This window comes from Drosophila elegans, unplaced genomic scaffold (assembly GCF_018152505.1).
Source record: "Drosophila elegans isolate 14027-0461.03 unplaced genomic scaffold, ASM1815250v1 contig_476, whole genome shotgun sequence".
Lineage (NCBI taxonomy): Eukaryota > Metazoa > Arthropoda > Insecta > Diptera > Drosophilidae > Drosophila > Drosophila elegans.
The window spans coordinates 14,927,591-14,942,588 of NW_024545863.1; positions in this window are offsets into that span (position 1 = coordinate 14,927,591).

The window sequence follows — 14,998 nt, forward strand, 5'->3', positions numbered from 1 at the left end:
TTGCCTTTCATTTGAATAAGCTTTTCCGAGCTGCCCGTAAGCACGTACCAGGCCAAAGCGGACCAGATCTTATGCAACACAAATTGCAAGCTGTCGTGCGTGTGTGCGTGCCGGGGTTTCATCTCGTTTTGTCTTTTATTTAACGTTTTCATAAACTGCAGCCAGGGCGGCCAGCCTCGTGTTCCTCTCCCACTGCGTCCGACTTCTGTTGCATTATTTGCCTGGCAACTTTTGCCGGCATATCATCAATCAGCAAACGGTCGGCATTCCCCTGTTACTGGACTTCTGCTCCGATTTAGAGCTGTAATCTTACACAGGATAGAACGGAAGAAACTCTTTTTTCTTCTTCGCTTTTGTGGCTGCATCAGATTTTCGACATCTCCCTGGCAAGGAATTATTTATGGATGCATTCCCATCTCCTAATGGGAGCCATGGCTTTGTAGTTCATTTAAAATAAATTAACATAGAGTTACGTAGCATGTGCTAGCAGAAATTGATATACAGTGAGGGCAGTGAGCCCAAAAGAGCACAGAGTTGGGAAAACATCTTTCCAAATTGCTGCCTAATTGATCAATACATTTTACTGCTATTTCCTTCCTTCCGCTGTTTTGTGTGTGTTTGTCTGCCATTTGAATAACAAATTCCAACGAAAGGGTTTTCCGCACCATAAAAAAGCATAAAGCGGCATCATGTAAACGCAGGGCTGGAAGCTAAAAATAAATTAGAACTGTATAAGTATGTATTTCTTTTGCTGAAAAATAATGCTTATTTACTATTACAAAGTATAACTTTTAATTTAATTTTGTTTAATTGTTATTAAGCTTAAGTCTATGATAATGCTCTCAAATTGTTTTATTTTATTTTCCAAATATATATGTTTTACAATTTGAATTAAAATTTTTTAGGACAGTGTAAGGTCAAATGTGTAGAATATAAAATTGTTATAAGAAGGTTTTAAGATTTTTCAGACTTAATTATAGCATTAATTCTAAGAAGTTTATTTAAAAAAAAATAAGCAATTATTAGATTGAGTATTTGTAAAAATTTATTAAGTTTATTGCATTTTTTTAATATAAATCTGATTAACTAAGAGATGATTGAAGAGTTATAATAATTGAAATTTAGGATTTTAACTTAGAAAATATTGTGTCTCTATATAAATCTTAAATTAATACAATACAAAGTACCAGTGTGTTATGAAGTATAACTATCATTCTGTCGACTTCTGCACGTACACCAAATAAATAGAAACAGCCTAAATATAAATAAAATAAATAAGACAAATAATATACATTTTAAATAAATTCTAATATATTTGGTTAAGGACTTCAATGCCATCCCTGGCTCTCAGCTACGTAGTCTTGTACTTAAACTCAACCTCTGACCTGCCGCTGTGTTTGCTACCAATTTTCCATCTGCTGACTTCACGAAGAAAAAAAAAGAGAAGGCATAAAAGAATTTTCCGAAATCGCGATTTGTAGCCGCTTTTCAGTGAAACGAATTTTGGCACGCCAGAAGACGTTCACTTATTTTTATTTACTCACCGGATTATGCTAATTTTTAAAGTGATTTAGTGTAGCCAATACAAAACCAAAGAAACCAAAGACAGAAAATGACGGCGAAAGCAGAGAAATATTCGACGTTCTCGGGCAAATAAAAATAAAACGAAAATAAAAAACAGTAAAATCTAACTGGCGTGCCACGCCCACCATCGCCCGCCCCTTAATAGCCTGCATTGCGTGTGCTGCAAAATTTCCGTTGACGCACTTCCTGGCGGAGGGGATATTCCTTAAGGCAAATCAACGTAATTCTTCAAGTTTGATTTCGTGTGTTTAGCTGCGTGTTTGAGTTGGCTTATTTAACCCAGAGGAGCTGTGGAAAAAGGGCAGCAATATATAGCATTGTGCAGGGGAAAAAGAAAACAATAACAATGAATGTGCGATAATTTTACATTTTATCAAGTTTGGAGGGCTTTCTTTTCGCCCGTTCGCCATTCGTTGTCGTCGCCATTTTTTATGCGAGCATAAAGCGGCTTTGGCTCTAAAGCCCTGCCACTTCACTTCGGGTCCAAAGAAAAAACACACTCACTCAGCAGCAGGCGTATGGGTAATTTATAAAAAGTAACAAAATGTTACGTATACGCCCTAGCGACCGAAGGCAAATGTCACACACTGAGCTTTGGCGCCGAGCGAAGAAATGCTCCGCCGTAAGCGGCTTAGTGGTGTCGTCGAAGAAGGAACCTAGCGTTGCTGCGGTTATATAAGTAATTCGATTAAACGAAATTTACCAAAAAAGGAAAAAATTAAGAGGAAAGGGAGGAAGATTTCAGAGCAGGGAAGCCGCACGCATTGCGTTCATTTATAATTAATTAGTGGAAATTTTCGTTAATGGGCATCAAAATTAAACAAATGGGTTCTTGCGTTTAGCCATTTAGTTATTTTCGGAGTGGTTGTGCAAAAGAAAATCGTTTACTTCTGAATTATACGAATTGAATTATATCAAGGCCCAAAGTAAATTTAAAAATATTTGATAAGATTTTTGTTAGAGTATAAATTTTCTTACCTTTTTTCCATACTCGCTTTCTATCTTATATTATATTTTACAGTTAACAACATACTGCCGATTTATCAGTTATTTTCAAGCTTTTGCAGCTATTGCAAAAATTTAATTTCTTGAAAATATTTAAATTTCGGTTTTAAGCAAATGTCTAAAAACAAATTCCGTTTTTCTTTATATACAGCGTTTAAACAAAAATGTTCTTTTCATACATTTAGCTTATATAGTTCAAAAAAAATTAAACACACACACAAAATTTACCAGCAGTAAATGCAAAACAACTAGTAAACATTTTATTGCTTTTAAAAAAAGACACATCAAAAAAAATAAATTGTTTAGTCCATTATAATTAAAAAAGGCAATTAATTAGTAAACGTTGAATTCAAGATACCCAGTTGGCTACGAGGTTGTGTTTTTTTTTTGTCAAATGATACATTCTGGCCGGCTCTAAACTCACTATGGAATTCAATTTTTTTCGGACTTTAATTTGTAACATTTTGCAGTCCGTCACTAAGGGACAGGCGAATAAAAGTGAAAGCTGAGGGACAAGAGATGAAAAATTTCGTTTTGAGTTGTTATATTTTTGTTTGCCCTGTTTCACATACCATATGCATGGGCATTGAGCCAATGGGCGGGGCAACAAAAGTGCAGCTAAAGTGTCAGCATGGCCTGCTGCCACCATGAAACTGTTAAAGTTTTAATGACAGTTGCTCACACGCGGAACTGCACTCAGAAAAAATTTTAATGGAAGCAATAGTAAATTAGAAGCTTTAATTACACAAAAAAATTTAAATTTGATTTACTTTACTTATATCAGAAATATTAAAAAATTAAACTAGCTTGAAATATTGTTATGATTAAAGTAAAACTCGGAAAAACGTTTTATTTATTTAATATTTAAGTGTTCAAGCATTTTCTGCAGTGTAGGGGTGAGTGATGGGGTCTGTGGACTGTCAGCAGTTAGAATGGCATTAACAATTGTTGGCAATGCGGCAAAAGCAATTTCGTGCAATGAAATAAAAGGGCAAGCTGGCGATAGAGGGACAGTTGAGGTGCACTGTCAGTTGCTAAATGTCGTGTGGTCCAATGACATTTTTTTTTCATTTTCCCCTCTTGGCATTGCTGTGTCGCTCGAATTCTTGGCTGACTTCTTCTAATTGCCGACCTTTGGCAGCTGCATGCTGCTCGTTGCACGTTGCACGTTGCACGTTGCAGGTTGCTGCTGCAATTAAGCAGCAACACGTCCGCGCATCCTCGCGTAGTAGTCATAAACGGACAACACTCGGCATATAAAATGTACTGCTCGTAATTGAAGTGAAACTGCTTAAGCATGAAATCAACTGCAATGGCAAAACGATTTTCTCTAATTTGCTGATGTGCATACACAATACGGTGGAAGAGAGACACAATAGGGAAAAGGGAACAGCTACTGCGAATTGACTTGCGCGGTTTTGGGTCACCCTCGTTTTTTCCGCTTATGGTAAATCAATTTAAAACCAATTTGCTACAATAAGTGAAAAGTGAAAGAAAAAGTCCCTGCGGTTGCCGAGCAAATGAGAAAGGAAAACGGAAAAGCTTTGTTACTCGCCCATATTAAATATTCATTACTCTAAGCCACTTCTCTCGAGTGGAGTTGTTGTAAAGGTGGTAGCTTTCCTTCTTTCGCTCTGTTTTTGTTGAAAAAGTTATTTTTAAAGACATCGAATTCCAATTTCCTTTTGCCAGGCAATACGTCTTGCCCTTTTGCCGTACGTGATGCGAATTTACACACACATAAAACATATGCAACGGAGTTTTCCAGGAAAACATCTAGAAATACGTCGGCCTGTGCTCAATGCGGCGTGTTAAGAACTTTGCTTCTCTCTAGATTGACCAACTATGTCGGAGAATTCAATTTTTAATGGTGCAAATTCGGTCAGAAATTAAATATAAAGCTCGGTAAAACCACAGAGAATAATAATGTATTTATTAACAAATGTTTCTTTGAACTTCCTTTATTTTTTGAGTAAATAGTAATAGTAATTTAATTTTTTTATCATTGTACAAGCTTAATGTTTTAGAAAAACGACGAATTTAGTTTTGTTAATTATTTGGTAACATTTCATACAAATTATGTATGATTTAGGGATTTTAAACTCGACATTTACATGCAACAAAATTAATTTACTTTTTTCCCGAATAACATGAAAATATCAAGTATTTTTGACCAGATTTTGTTACTTTACTTATATATACCATACAAAGCAATACAAAAGTGATTTGAAAATAGACAAAAGGTCTTGACAGACGATATATAAAACTGAAAAGATGTGAGCAAGGCAGTTTTATTGTTTGAAAATGAATCGAACAAATAAGTTGTTACAGGCAAACAGGAAAGCTAGAGAGAATAATACGGAAACAGTTTGCCTTGGGCAAGCACGAACAAGTTTTCCGATGCCCCACTGAAACAATTCATCTGTCTTGGTCAAATGTTTGTGGGTTCGGAGCATAAGTCTGAGATTATGCCCAGTGTATTTAATTTCTGCCTTGCAGTTTCGTCAAAAGCAAACAATGTAATCGACAATCGGTACACACACTGCGTATGCACAATATATTAACATTTACCAATTCTTATCTTTGCCACAAGTGCATGCTTCGTTGAACCAAAAAACGTTAGATGAAATTACGAAATTAGCAAAACACTTGGATAAACACTTATCAACTCGAGTGTGTGTTGTACCGTGAATGCCAGGCTTCACCTGCAACTTAAATAGTTTAAGGGATACATCTTCACACATCAGTTACAAACTTGCATCTAGTAAAGCTACGTTTAAAGGAAGTTTACTGATATATAGAATGTTTTAAGATAAGGCTAGAAAACAATTTCAATACGAAAAGTATTTTTTATATATATTTTATTACAAAATGCCATTCTAACAAGTTTGGAACTTTTAGTGCGATAGTCACAAGGAGTTGTAAATATTTTGTTGTTGCATGAAACTAATATTTTTACAGTATGTTTTTATTAAAGTCGTTTTAAAGTTTATTTAATACATTTTTAAAACTTAGAACTATAAACTTTCCACACAATTTAGAAATTGTTGATTGTATTTGTGCAACTTAATGAGGGCATAGCCTGTGAAAGCATTTCCTTAGCGGGGCAAAAGTCTAATTCGTTAGATCTTAGATAGAGAAGTGTACTTTCACCGCTGGCCTTCAATGACAACCTTTTGCTGCCAGTCAGTCAGCCATCAGCCAGTCGACGTTGACTGGCTCATTAACCCGGCTGCGTCAACACTTGGCGCTTGATATATCTCGCATAATTCTTGCTGCACAGGTAACTAGTCGTACGTTTTACGGGGACTTGAGCTATTTAACTACATCCATTTCTGTTTGCACTTGCTCACTCACTCGCTCGCTCGCTCGTTTGTCTGGTCCAAGTGTGTTGTATAAATATTTATTTGTGCGTCACAGTGGAGGAAAACTCTGTGAGCCATTTTCCCCGTTTTCTACGGCAAGCTAATGCGTCGTAGTTGTGACACATTTCAGCGATATATGTGAATCTGAGTGACGTCAAGAGGAAGATTAACATCTGCCCTACCGCCTTGCAAGGAAAGCCCTTTCCTGCACTCCTTTTCCAGATAAATATAATTTTCTTGCGCGCTGCACTCGAGGGTCTGATTTGGCATTCGGGCGCCTGACTTTATTGTTAGTCTGCCACTTGGCCCTGCTTTTGTTTGGGGAGCCAACTCCCAAAGTCTCCTGGTTATTACCACCAAGCTCGTGTGCTGGAGTCGGGACTGGGATGTACTTTACTATATTTACAGTATGTAAATCACAACACTATTGTCTGCGAAATCTCGAACGCAACAAGATGTATGGGTATGCGAACTCGACTCTGGGGCACGCTTAAAGCAAGCATCATTTTTCATGCTGTTGGCAATAGCTAGCCAGGATTTTCACAATGTCCCCCTGCTGCGAGCCCTCTATCAATTTCATTTTGATCTTGCTGACATTGGTGGGCATGCTAATATCTGGAGTTTTTTGTCAGTTTGCCATCAGAAGTTGCAGAAGTGTTAACGGAAGTGGCTCGAGAAGTTTGTTTCTGCATTATAATAGAAAATGTTTGTCACACAAAAACTATCAACAAAAATCCACCATGTTTTATTTAATCTAATTAAGCTTTTTATATGTTTGTCACACAAAAACTATCAACAAAAATCCACCATGTTTTATTTAATCTAATTAAGCTTTTTATACCCTATTCTACTAATGACAAAGAACATCGAACAACCTATAGAAATTGTTTTATTTTTATATTTTCGCTAAGGTACTTTTAGCTGCCAGTAGCTCTAATTATGGTATCTCGTGAATCAACCCACTCATTGCCAGGCATGTCGCGCACATTACTCATCCGCCACGTGCGCCAGTACCACGCCCCAGCCCCCTACCCCCGCTCGGCCTGTCACTCCTCTGCAAGCTGACGTGCACTTTCAATGGTCAATCAGAGCGTTCAAAGCAGCTTCCTCGCTCCGTTTTTTATGACCATGACAATGGCAAGTGAAATTGCGCCAAGCCCCGAACGAAATTGCCAGCATCGATCGCAGGAAGAGAAGGGCCAAGATGCTCGAGGGGCGTGGCAGCGGCAAATCAATGACGCGAACGGAGCTGGCTGTCTGGCAATGGGAATGAAATGAAGCAGCTGATGCAATTCCACAATAAGTTTATGGCGCACCATCTGTAACAGTATCCATTGAATTCGTGGGAGTATCTGCAAGACGCAAGATGCAAGATGCATGTGCAACCGCATCACCTGCAGTACATGAAGCTCGCGTTTTCGTTTATTTCATGCTCTACTTGTAAGCGGAGTAAGTAGAATAATTTCCAATTTTGACAGCAGACATATGAGTAGCCGTTTCGGCCGCTCAGCTTCACGGGCTGGCAGAATACCCACCTGTCACGCCTGAGGCTGAAATGCCAGCCGGTAACTGCTGTTCAGTACGGTAACGTATGCCAAACGGAAACTTGAACGGAAACATTCAGGAAAAAGTGGGCGGCGAATTTCCACCGACTGACGAGGTCATCCATTCAATGACGAAAAGCCCCAGTAGTCTCTTTTTTTCCACCTTATTCCTGTGCAGATGCAAATGTATGCATGGCTGGGATAGTCAATGGCATAAAAAGCGGGATATCGTAAAACGTATAGTCAGAACGAGTTTCCGTATCCTATTAAGAGTAGAGATTACTTTCATATGCACATTTTGATTTCCTAGTTGCATTTCCCCCCCGATGCTGTCATGGCTGATGTGGCCATTTTCCCACGGGAAAATGCCCAGAAAGGAAAACGGAGACTGGCTGATGTGTAAAGCTCCAGATTTGGTGGTGATTAAGTCAAATAAAAGAGGACAGAGTTGCCAAAACATATTTAAATCGAGGACTACATTAAATTTTACTTTCATCGGATTATGTCCTTGTATGCAAAAAACCTTTAAACGACGAGTCTTTTAAAAAGTAATTGTTTCATTTTATCTTTGTAATTAAAAACTTAGCTCCTTATGTTAATTTTTTCTAAAGTCAATTGAGATCGAAAAAATTAGAATATTTTCATAAATAATTAACACAACATGCCCCAAATAAACTGGAAAAAAGCCATTTAATTAAATATCATTATTTGAATACAATTGTTAAAAGCAAAACAATGGAAACTCGAATTGTATGAAGGGCGAAGTCGTGTAAACAAACAGTGAAAAACTTGTTCAAACTACAAAACTGCTTGTCTGTTATTGTTCCTTCCTCATAATTAAATTGTTATTTGTCCACTCTTTGTCAGAACCAATATTAATGCTAATTAATGCAATATAGGCTGGTGAAAAATAATTCAAAACTATTGCAATATTCTCTGGATATGGGTAATTCGCAGGTTTTTCATTTGGCTACTGTTGATTTACCGTAATAAAATCTATAAATTTACGGGTTTCAATTTAAATACAAGCTTTGGTTGGGTCCATAACTTATCGCAGAACATTTCAATAAATCAGCAAAACCAATGATGTTTAAAATTAGCAACAGCCAAAAAAGGGGGGATAAACCACAAATAATAATAAACCTTGTTACCGTGACCATATAGGCCAAATGAAATATGACACAAGAGCAAAAACGAAAGCGAATCGGGAAAGCGAAAGCTAAATAACACGTATAGCAAAACAATAATAATAAAACGGAGGGAGTCGGGACAACGGCCAAAAACAGCCACCGATGAAAGGCCAAATCAGAGATTGGGCGAATTAAATTTTTGGAAAAAAACGACGTATCTTATACCCTTTTGAATGGTAAGAGGAAGCTAAGCTTATAAAATTTGTTAATATATAATTTATTAAGACAGCACATTATCTATGTACAATTGGTCAAAAGAAAATGTTGATTTGCGTTCCTTTTATTTTAATATCTAAAAAAACACGATTTTTAAAAGTTTAAACTTAAACATAAATAGGTTAAGTTTTTCACAATTTTTTGAACTGAAAAAAAAATATTTAAAAGTAATTTATGTATCTTATTTATGTTGCTTTCAACCTTGACAATATTCGTTGATGTCATCTGGTTAGTGTACGCGACAACTAAGAACAAGCAACGTGGCCTGCGTTTTCTTCATGCGATAAACCTTTACACTTCATTAGGCCTTGGAAATTTCACGCTCCAACAGCTTAGATGCTGCAGCAAAGGCATCAATGGGTTAAGGGGTCCAACAGGACGCAGGCCCTCCGAAAAAAAAGAAATTGTTCTGTGTTTAATCAATGAATCAGATGATTCAGTCGATTCGGCTCCAGTGTCCATCACTCAACATGCAAAAAGCGAAGGATGGAAGAGATCTCTCGGCGATTGTTAGAAGAGTTTTTCTGCCATTGGTCGATTCAGGTTGTGCCTTTTTTTTGCTCGAGTGTTTTGCTCTGTGCAAAAGTTGTTTGTGCATTTCACTAACACCCAATTTTTCCAGAGAAGCAGACTCTACTTGGTGACATTCTGTTGACATTCAAGATTCCACGGCCAACTGCGTATACGCAATATTGTAAATTATTCGCTACATAATTGAAAGAGCAAAAGGTGCAGTGCTCCAATAAAAGTAAATAAAAAAAAAAAACATACATATATTGCAATTCAATGGGAAATATTTGTGTGTGCTTTTCGATGTGGAAGTGTGTGTTGGGGAGGTGAAAATAATTGCACGTAAAAGTTTTTTAATTAAAAGCTACGCGTGAATTGTGTCAAATGTGCGTGAAAGGTAGTGAAAAAATGAAAATATAATGGAAAACTCTGATAAATTTGCAGTGCAAAAGAAGACCATACGTTTGCTCGAAGAAACCAGCTTACTGGCAACTTTAATTCTGAAGCAATTTCCAGCCCAGAGAACCAATCAAATGCAGACAACTGTCAGCCAAATACCTCTTACATACCCATTGCCATTAATGAAGAGGTGGGAAGGTTATGTAAGCCGACCTAAGACATATTCCATAAGAGGAGACGTTATTAATTTTAAACGCCCGCTGAGCTAGGCCCTCGACCAGCAGGTGGCCGAAATGGAGCTCAAGATGCCCTGGCAAAGTCCGGAAAATGCCGGAAACTGGGAGGGAAATCACTGAAGCGGGGAGTGGCGGGGATGCTTTGTATTCAGGCGCTCATTCATAAATTTTGTGTCATAAGCGCGTGAAAATGGTACAAGTATTTGAATTTAATTATGAACTGTGTCACTGGGAAAGACAATGCGCCTGGGACAGCGACTCTAAAGTCGTTGTGATAAATGGCACACATAGAAAACTCGCCAAAGAGACAGTGATAGTGGAAAAGTGAGAGGGACAGTGAAGGAGAAAGGGGCGGAGAAAGTGAAGCGAGAGTTGGCTTGGGTTTCCAGTGTCATCCGAAGCTTGCTAAAAATGTTTTTTGCTGCATTTCATTTTTATCTTGCTGGCTGAGTTTCCTCTTCAAGGATACAGCTGCGATCAAAATAGTAGAACTCGACATTCCGAAATGGTGATTTATAAATATTAAATAATAAATTTATCAATATATAATATTTAACGCCATTTATAGAATTTATATTTTAAACTCCAATTACATTATGCATACAAATCTGAATCAAATAATGAAAATACTCAGAAAATACAAGTACGACACTTCTAGATATCCGAAGATTATAACATTGTGTTTGCATTGTTATAGTTGTTGTTAGTTCAATTTTTTTTCTGGCTCATTGATCAGTTAACTCTGATTCAGATTATTTTCGAATGCGAGGTGAAATGTTAATATATATAATTATTTATCTGACAGCAGCTGTATGCACAATATGCATTGCACATGCATGCACGTATATATTTTTTGTACAGGAATATTATTTACCTGCATGCTGGCCCATTACTCGTTCTCCGCCCAGCCCAGACCCCGCCCCCATTATCCACCGCCCAGTCAAAGGGTTACAGCTGAGTGCCGCCTGACAGCGGGCTGTGCTCAAAGGATATGCCTCACTGCATGCAACAATGTGCGAGTCAACTCGAGCGAGCTGGCGGGGGTTAAGGGTGTTTGGGTGTTTGGGTGTTTGGGGGTGCGGAAGGCACACGCCTCGGTTTAAGCATCAGCCGAAGTCTCCTTTTCGCCAGTGCGCAAAGTGTGACTCTGGGCAACGGGAAAAAGAACAGCTTGACTTTACACCTTATTGCAATTTACTGTAAAATTACACACACTGCTGGGTACCTTTCTGCCCGTTTCCGTTTACTTTTCCACAATTTGCATTACCTTCTCCTTTTTCTTGGGCTGGCTGACATACACAGTTATGCACTTTTGATTGGCGAAAGTCCAGAGTCTGAGTCAGCACTACATAATGCGTTATGCGTTGGCCAAACATTTAAATTACGGGATTTTCAGAAATCTGATGCTGGCTATATCGAGAGTAGTATCGTTTAACCGTACACATAATTAAAATATTTCAAAAATAAAATATTTATTACAAAAGATTTTTTAAATCATTCTTAAATAACATTAAAAAGTCTAAAACGGTTTAAAATAATAAGCCCATTACCGGAACGTAAAGGTTATGAAAGGTTTTCAGAAACTGAAGCGGATGACTTTCATAAACTTTAGGCGATATCGAATTTTGTAATTCCATTACGTTATCCAATCAGATGGCAACCGGCAAACATATGGGACAGCAACACATACAGAGCCGTAAGCACACACAAGGAAGTGGAATACTGGCTCCTGGCACAGGTTATGCCATTAAATTGCAATTCCTTTCGATTTGTGCTACGCTGCTTGGCCATTTATCTTTCCCCACCGAACTCTCTGCTTTCAACACTGGGAAAAACAGGAATGGAAGAGAACAATTATTAAGAAAATATATAGAGTATTTCTTTATTAAAGCTGTTGTATTAAATCTTGAAATTATAGAAATATATATTTTAAGTATATAAGTTAAATACAGCTTTTAACACAGCTTTTAACTCTGGGAAAAACCAGAAAGAAAGAGAGCAATAGATAAAAAAGAGAATATATAATTCTTTATTACAGCTGTTGTAAAGTTTAAATTAAAGGAATATATATTTTAAGTGTATAAGTTTAATACTATTATTTAAGTAAAATAAGTTTATATCGTGCTATTCACATTAAAGTTAAATTAAACAAGTATCACGAAAGTTTTTATTGTATTCATCCCTTTTAATAGAGCTCACAAATAAAAAATGTTAAATCGTGACTTTTTCCTCTGCGTGCACTATCATTTTTCTCCATGTGTGTCTGTTTGCGAGTGTCTGCGCTTTGGGCCATCTTCCCGGGCTGTAGCCTTTAATCTGCGTCGTGTACTTGACACAAATGCCGCATAAAAACAAAAACAACAGCAGGTAAAGTTTTATGCAAAAACACACACACAAAGAAGGGTGTAGTGAGTGCGAGGAATTGGGAACCCAAAGTAGGGAAGAGATAGGTACTAGTCGTTGCACTTTGCATAAGCGTAAAAAGGCAGCAGGATGAACTTACCCATATGCAGCAGCTATTGCTATCCGGAGTTGCTTGTGCATAAATCTTGGCGCTGAAATGTATGCAACACATTTATATACAGCTTCCCATTTGCATGTGTGTGTGTGTTGGCCAAGACAATGCCAGGTGAAATCAACTGCTGCTTGCGACAGCAAAAGGGTGGGTATAAATAAAATGAGAGGCAACTGCGCTGCCCTTATTAATTCTAAATCCGGGCGGGCGTGCATCTTGATTGCAGTAAGAACTTCTGAATTCTCCTATTATATGCAACACTCTTTGCAGCGGAAAAGAAACGGAAACATTTGAGAATGCACTTACATTCTCAGCGTCTGATGAAGTACACTTTCAGGTGCTACCGTTTGTTGCTATTAACGGGTGAATGGCGGGTGATTGGCACCTGGCGGAGGGTTCAACGAGTTCAGTAAACAGCCGCCACAAGCGGAAGCGTTGAAAGACCACGCCTAATTCTGACCCAAAAACTTTCCCGTCCCTCCATCTATTGTTCACCTTTCGCATGCCGCATCACGTACGAACCCACTGCGGAAAAACCTGACAACTAATTACGTTCAAGGCAAACAGAGTAAAAAATATAGTTTTTTGTTTCTATATCAATGTATAAATTTTATAAATATATAAAATTCTAGAAAATATTAAAGCATATAAATTGCATATGTCAAAAGAGTACAATTTTGTGAGTCCGAATTTGTTTTCAGTACACTCATAGACACTAGAAACCATGCAGCGGCATTAATAAGCAGAAGAAAAAATGCAAAATGCAAAATGCTTAGACGTGCTTAGCCCCAACCACCTCTGGCCCACAGAAAAAACAATGGATACAGTGGTGGGCCAAGACCAACGTTGCGTATGAGCAATGTGCTGGTTTCTTTTCCTTGTTTTTGCTGTTGCCAGTGCTGTCATTTTGTCCATTCCGGTTGAGAAGAAGTCAATACTTTTGACCATGATAACTTGAAGAGGCAATTTACATAAAAATATTTTTATAATTTGTATCAAAACAATAATTTGAGTACATTCTAATGGAAACACTAATTATTGTTTAACAATATTACTGAAATGGTAGTTTAGCACGAGCTTATTTAGTTTATTTAATTGTTTTCCAGGTATTCTTAGCACGCAACTGATAATTTATATATTTGTTTTTGTTTTTGTTTTTTATTAATTTTATTTATCCAGAATAATGTTACAATGATTTCTTTTTAATTGACTTATTTGTGTTTTCGTTTTTGTTGCTGATCTGTCCGTTTTTAATTTGGCTGCTGGCAGCACTGGCTGCTGCTCTCCATCTGTCTTTGCTGGGTGAGTGTGTATAGATGTGGATTGGAAAGTAGTTTTCAATTAGCACAGTGCTGATAGCAGAACCCCATTGAGCAGCACTGAGTGCTTTGTTTTCTGAGTTTTTTTCCTTTGGGTGCTACCGTACCTTGCAATCGGTTGGGTATAGGCACTTGCAAATTATGTTACTATTTTTAAATTATTTTGATCATTCTCTTTAATTACAATATGATTAAATATATAGTATATTTTTCTAGCTTACAAACATATATTATTTTATAATAATGTGCAGTGCATTCGTATAGCCTTTCACTTTCTCAACTCAAACTTGTTATTTAACTTGAGTTCCTAGTCATACCATAATACATTAAGAGTATTTACCCATCGCTTTTTTTCTATTCCCATTTCCCCAGCTTGATGCGGCTGGCCAAGTTGGGTTGCTGTTGGCCAAAACAACTGCAAAAACAGAATCATCTGCTGGGGCCAATCCAAACCGGTTGAGTAGGCAATAGGTGAAGATAGGAAAAGAGGAGACTGCGGACTGCGGCACATTTGTTTTCATCGGCCATTGGCAAGTGAAAGCTTTTAGCGCGAATTGTGCACGGCAATCACTTCAAATGGAGAAGAAGCCCAAAGCAGCTCCCTGGAACTTCTCCCTTCTTTTTCTATCTCTATCGCTGGTTGCTGCTAAATTTGTTGCAGCTTAACTTGACTTTAATAAAGGGTATTGAAGGTTTTACAGAACGTTTGCAGCCTACACATAAATAAATACAATTATACGAAACCTTGGTTCACATTTAATTGAGAAAATATTAAAATTTAATTTATAAAACATATATTACCATTAAATTTTGGGTTCTTAGTAAGGATTTATGTAAACATAAGAATTTGTTTTAATATAAAAATCTTTTATTTTTAATATTATTATAATTTTAATACTTTTCGGAAAATTATTATTAGCAAGTTATGTCAACTAAAAACTTTTTTATGACACCGAAAGAGCATACGCAGTTTACCATCGAAGACATATCCTTTTAGTATCCCTTGGCCACCTGTTTTGGCTGGTCGAATAATTTCCCGCAAAATGCTAAGCAGATTACTTTTAATGCCTCGAGCGTAACGACTGCGGCAGTTAAATTCTGTGTTCGACGTTGGA